This window comes from Phoxinus phoxinus, assembly GCF_949152265.1.
Source record: "Phoxinus phoxinus genome assembly, chromosome: 12".
Lineage (NCBI taxonomy): Eukaryota > Metazoa > Chordata > Actinopteri > Cypriniformes > Leuciscidae > Phoxinus > Phoxinus phoxinus.
This window is the reverse complement of record NC_136887.1, coordinates 21,558,135-21,564,782: the sequence shown is the minus strand read 5'-3', so window position 1 is coordinate 21,564,782 and position 6,648 is coordinate 21,558,135.

Genomic DNA, 6,648 nt, shown 5'->3' with positions numbered 1-6,648 from the left:
ACGCTACTCCCACGTCATACATCAAGTGTTAGGTGTTACTCTTTTGGCGTAGGCCGCCTTGTGTACGGCCATCTGCCGGAAGCTGGTTATTTTAGTCGATAAAGTTTTAAATACAGATATTTTTCTTACACGAACGCATCGCTTCACTTCAGAAGGCCTTAGGCAATAAAGGTCTATGAAGGAAACAAATGGTCATGAGATGAGTTGGAACACATTAACATTTAATTGAAAGTTATTTGCTTGTTAAGTAGGCTATATTGATATTATAAATACACTGGTACAGACTATTACTTCAGGAACCACAAACTCATAATGAAGAATGTCTTGTATATTCTTAGATTCTTAGATTATGCAAAGTGTATGGTAGCATTCCCTCAACTTTTTCATTTACAATTCCATTTTTATTTAGGACACTTACCCAATGCCACATGAAAATAAGCAGAAACAATTACAGGAAGAACACAATACAAGTAGTACTACCATACTAATATTCTACAGCAGAAGTATAGGTGGGGATAAATGAGCAACATCTGACCTCTTCACTAAGGTCATCTATCTAGCTAGCCTTTTGTTTGGAGGGAAGAACAACCCACACACTTAGCACACTCTCTCTCTTTTAATCTCTTTTTCTTGCTGTCACTTTCCCACATATCTATTGATTTTCAGAGAGGGTCCACTTATCTATATATTGCTCTCTGATATGATGAACACTGGAGCCCTGTTGCACTCCAAACTGGGGGGAATGGAGCTTGTAATAGAGATTTCTCTGATAATACATCTCCCAAAAGCCAAGAGACTCCAAAATGAGTGGACTTTTTATAACCTCTCAGCATTTTACCATCTACATTTTTCAATGGTCTCAACCCACCAAAGACCATTTTGGGGTCATATTTGTGTCAATGTATTTCTTTGTAAAGTTAGTATTTTTAAGTGAATAATCAGTTTAATTTTATAACACAGTGGAGCCAAAGGAGAGCATTTGGTTCATTTGATAATTGAGGGCACACTTCACACCAACAAACAATTATAAAAACAATATGCTTTCTCAATAACCATAGGTTTAGAATAGCTTATTATTTAGAGAGGTTTTTTTTTTTTTTTGATGGGGGGGACATATGCTGGTCACATGCTGTTGTGATAAACCATTTTTAGTTGCAGGGGTTATTCGGTTTGTGATATAGTTGATTAAATAAAAATTAAAGAAATTCAATTTAAACTCAATTAAGATTTTTAGAAATAAATGTATAATAAAGTTTACTTTTTTCCATTATTTTGATCTGAATAACCACTTACCATTTCAAAAACAGACACTGCAAAAATAAATAAATATTTTTAAAGCAAACTTAATTATAGGGTGCGCACAATCTTTGTGGTATTGTATGCTTTCCATTAATGGATAACATATGTTTTCTGCAAAGAAATTGTTTAGAATATACCGGTAATTATCATCAATGGAAATTAAATGTACCCTATATATTATAGAATAACTGATATCACAGCAATGCATTTATTTATTTTATTTTCCCTCCTAATAATTATCCCTATACCATTTTCCTGTAACGAGCCAAGTTTTCCCACTTTTTCCAACTGACAAAATGTGAATCAAGATCTGAAACAATCTGGCCACACTCCCTCTCTCAGCTGTAGGGAATTAAAATGGGGGGATCAAAGGATGAGAGTGTTAATCTACCTCAGAAAGAGAAAGACGACGAGAGAGAGAGAGAGAGAGAGAGAGAGAGAGAGAGAGAGAGAAGGGGGGGGGGGGGGGTGTTTGAACAAAGGTGTTTGGCTGGCCTGCGAAAAAGGATCAGTGTCTTGCTTACAGCATTCTTCCCCCCATCCACCCCCATCCTTTCCCCTCCCATAAGACAGGAAGCAGTTGGTCTGTGCAAAAGGTGCACAGATGAGGAGACTAAATAAGGCATTAGATGCCCACTCAAAGGCTTTGTTGTTGATCCTCCAGGTCAGCGCAGAGCCCTTGTGGCCTGTGACCTGCCCAGAGCTGTGCTGCCTTGCTAGGCTTTGAGTAGATTTAGCACACGGGATAATGCATGAATTTGGGCACAGCCACATGTGCTGAAGGCTCAATTCTTTCTATCGACGAGAATGTTTGTCAGCAGTGCTGGGTAGATTACTTACAAATTGTAATCCATTACTGATTTCAAATTACATGACGACAATTGCAGTTAGTAACGCAATCCATTACATTACACATTTAAGGTAACATAATCTGACTAAGACACAGGGGCGTAGAATTTAGTAGGGACGCTAGGGACGTGTCCCTACTCCCTACCAATATCCAGTGACACTGATATATCCCTAGCAATAATTTCGATCAAACCTTAAAATATATTTCCCCGTCCCCACCAATTTCAAAATCAAACCTACGCCACATGAGTTGTGGATTCATATGCTACTTTGGATCTTTTCTTAGACGTTTTTGGAGCTCAACAGAACACATAAATGGTTGCACTGAATTGAATGAGAGGAGTGTAGAGTGTAGTTTCCACAGACAGAAAGACAAATAGTTTTGGAACGTCACAAGGGAAGGCTGAGGGAATTATTTTCCCAATTGTCACTTTAATAACAGTAAAATGTGCATTGGCATAGTATGCTGAAATACAAGTTTGAAAAGGAATGAAAACCTTTTCTAGACCTGAAAATCATTTAAGTGCCTGGACCGGAAGCGAGGAAAAAAGAACCCAGTGTTGGACCTGTTTACCTTAAATGTCCTTTGTGAATATTTTATTTATATTGATTGCATTTTATGTTGAAACGAAGTATTGACTAACAGAAAGTGACTGTTGTGTGTGAGCTGTGCTTACATTACATTACTAGAATTTACCCTTTTGCCCATGTAATTTCACAGAAATTTCGCAAATGTGCCCGCACCTTTACTCTCTTACATAAAATTCAATCAATATAAATAAAATATTCACAAGGGACATTTGAGGTAATTAATGAGCAACATTAGCCTATAGCTAGACGGTAGCGTTTTCGTTCCAAATTTGTCACTGCACAGTTGAACAACGTGAATTGTTCACAAAAACGACCCATCTCTATAAATAGTCACGCGATCTCAAAACGTATAGGCTGCTAATTTAAAACTAATTCTCAGGAGAACTGTTTTTTTTTTTTTTTTTTTTTTACAAAAAAATTGTAATTGCGTTTCTAGGGGAATTGAGTCCACTTTAACGCACTATCAGGACTGTGTTGAAGCAACTGAGGGCTCCGAAATGGAAATAAAGAACAGCCTATAGTGTATACAATGGAAATATATGAACAAATGATCTTAAGCATACCAAGCTTAATACAACTTTAAAAATAAAAAAATAAACGTCCAACAGGATTACGTGAGCACTGTGGAATAGATAGAGGATTAGGCCTATGCCTATCTGCATGTTATTTGTGTCTGTCAAAAGTATAATGAACGAGAAATATTGAAGAGAAAACTTAGAAAGGTGGGAGTGGAAGAACTAAAGCTTAAAATATACTTATTATGGAGCAGATAGGCCTAGTGTATTTCATTATTTGAAGAAACCGAACTAATTAAGAGAATTTAGATTTAGGTAGTTTTTTTTAATGAACTGGTCCACAGTCCAACACAATAGATGAAGATAATGCATCTAAATGAGATGCCACCCGCCATAAAACCGAAGAAGAAGGACCCTTCGTTGGAGAGAGAAGGCATAGGTTAGTGTCACCTGTCCAGTAGAGGGCGATGTGAAACAGCATTAAGATGAGGCGTGAGTCATTTTCATGTGTAACAGCCCTTGTGGAGTATGATGGTAGTTGAACAAACAAACTCAGGGTTACAGGATTAGTTACGAGTTGACAAAACCAAACCAACCCAACCAGGCTTTGTTGGTACCATGATGATGATCATCAATTTTCTCTGTCAACTCAGGTTTTGATCCTGAGTTTAGGTGTGACATCAGAACAGCCAATCTCATGCTGAGAAAGAGTGAAACTGCAAATTTACTCAGCAAGAATAAAATTAATAATAATAATAATAAAAAGTCTAAACGTTGTGAAGTTAGTTTATACAGTTGATAAAGTAGAGAGAATTGAACATTTAAGTTCATATGTCGTCATTTTATCTGATTTTAACTTGAGTACATATATTTATTAGTTTAAACTGTGGGTAATAATAATTGATACACTAAAATTGTGCATGTGTGATCGATAATAATTACATAAATAATATCAAAGACAAATAACACAATTATTATTCTAAATAAGCATTACTCAAAGACGATTTTGTCTTCAAATATAATTAGCTATGTAATGATGACCTTTAATTTTGAGTAGAAACAGGTGGAGTGACTTTATCGCATAAGACATGTCACTTTGCTCACAGCTGATTGGTCCAAGTTCGGTTTGTAACCTCTTACCTGGAACACAGCCTGTCCCAGGCAAGGTTAGCCGTGGAGCGCAAGTTACTATGGCGATAAACACTGCTAAAAGCCAAACCACTTTCATGGTGCCATTGTGTGGCCTTATGCTGCATATCCTACTTTTGATAGGTCTTATAAAATGTATTCAAAGTATAGGCATATTGGCTATATTAGTCTTTCAGCCCTGTAATGAGGAAATATAAGCATGGGGCAAATGTACATTATGTAGCCTACATTACGTTAAGTAGCCTAAATTAAGTGAGGGAGGGCGTGGGTGGGTGAATCTGGTCATCCCTGGGACATGAACTGCTCTTAGAGAGAGGAACTTGTCCTGGAACCACAGGAGAAGGTGACATGCATGCTTGTCTAGGGTGCGTGATCGTGAACCCCCAGTCTGTTCACATGGGACACTACCACCATTATTGTCTGTTCTGACAATGACATGGTGTCCTTCGAGGAAAGGGAGAAAGTGGCAAAGAGCCAGGAAGACAGCCCTCAGTTCCAAACTGTTTATGTGCCACGAGAAGGTCTCGCCAGTCCAAACCCCACACGCTGGTCTGCCCTCGAAAACCGCTCCCCAGCCGGTCAGAGAGGCATCTGTTGTAACCATATAGGAGTAACTGGGTCCGCCTGCTCAAGAGGGAAACAAACTGTGCCTCTGAGGAAGCGATTGGCGGGTGTAACGTGCACCGGGAGTGAGGGGGGAAAGCAAGACGCGTCTCCTTCCTTTTGCGCCGGACTGGGTGGAGAGACTAAAACAGGACCTGCACTTCGAAGCACACTTGCACGGTCTGTACCAACCTCGTAGATCTGGTGAGGCTCTCCTTCTTCTGACCTGCTGGTCAGGAAAGGCTCGAGGAGGCTGGAGTGGCCAGTTTGTTGGACCGCTACAGCTGAAGGCGCTTGTGAGCCTGAGGGCGCTGGCGGGGAAACGGACGACCGCGAGCTCCCCAGATCGTAGTTGGTGGGGGATGAGTCGGGTCACTCCTTCTAGTAGGGAACTCCGCCCTATGAGCAGAACATTCTCAGGTATGAGAAGGGGGAGGGTTGGAGTCTCTTGGCTCTCTAACCCGCCTAGGCATAAACTGCCTGAACGCGGCCGACTGAGAATTAGCGGCACGGAACTTCTCAACCACCATGTTGACTGCTTCCCTGAAAAGACCGGAGTGGGAAATAGGGGCATCCAGGAGAAAACTCTTATCCCTGTCTCGGATCTCCGTAAGATTCAACCAGAGGTGGCGCTCTGCAGCAACCGAGCCCGCCATAGAGCGACCCACAGCCCGAGCAGTGTGTTTGGTGGCTCTTAGGGCCAGATCTGTGGCTTTGCGAAGCTCTTTGACCGCTTCGGGTGTCAGTCCATCTCCTTCATCCATATCCTTCAAGATGTCCGCTTGGTAGGCTTGAAGGATGGCCATGGTATGCAGGGCCATGCCTGCCTGACCAGACGCCATGTAAGACTTCACAATAAGGGAGGAAGTAGTTCTACAAGCTTAGGGGACGCGACTTCCAGGACGGTGCAGACGACGGGGGAAGGTGGTTAGCCAGCGTGTCCTCGACCACTAGAATAGCGGAATAACCCTGCTCCACAAAACCAACGAGGTTGGTGAAGTCAGCGGCTGTCGCATTAGTTAGGCGTGCGGAGAAAGGCTGCTTCCAGGATCTGGAGATCACATGATGCAGATCACTGAAAAAGGGCAGCTTTCTTCGCTCTGGCCTAGAATTAGGGCCACTCAGGAACCTCTCGTCGAGTTTGGATGATTGAGACTCGCGGGATCATCAGGCCAGTCTATAGAGAGCTTCTCCGTAGCGCGCAACAGCATGTCAATAAGCTCCGTGTAGGCCGGAGTAGACCGCGTGCTCGTTTCAAAGCAGGCCCGAAATCCTCGGAGTCGGAAGCTACAGTGTAAATCACGTCATCCAGACCGAAAGAAACCGATTAGCGGGCTCCTGGGCTGGGGCATAAATAATCATGCGCGGATTCAACCACGCCACGTGCGTGCTCGGGAGAGGGAGGGAGAGACAGGGCGAGGCCTGTCTGCTCGTACTCAATATCCTCGAGCTCAACATCCAAGCCCCAGGTCGCGGATCCACGAGAGGCCTCAGCAGTCTCTGGAGCGCGACGGGGGGAAACGAATGACTCCTTCTCAAAAACCGCGAGTCTAGAGCGGAGGGTTTTGAGAAGGAGATTGTCACAAAATTTACATTTTGACAATCCTAAAGCCTACAGCCTCACGCACATGCGAAAAACTCA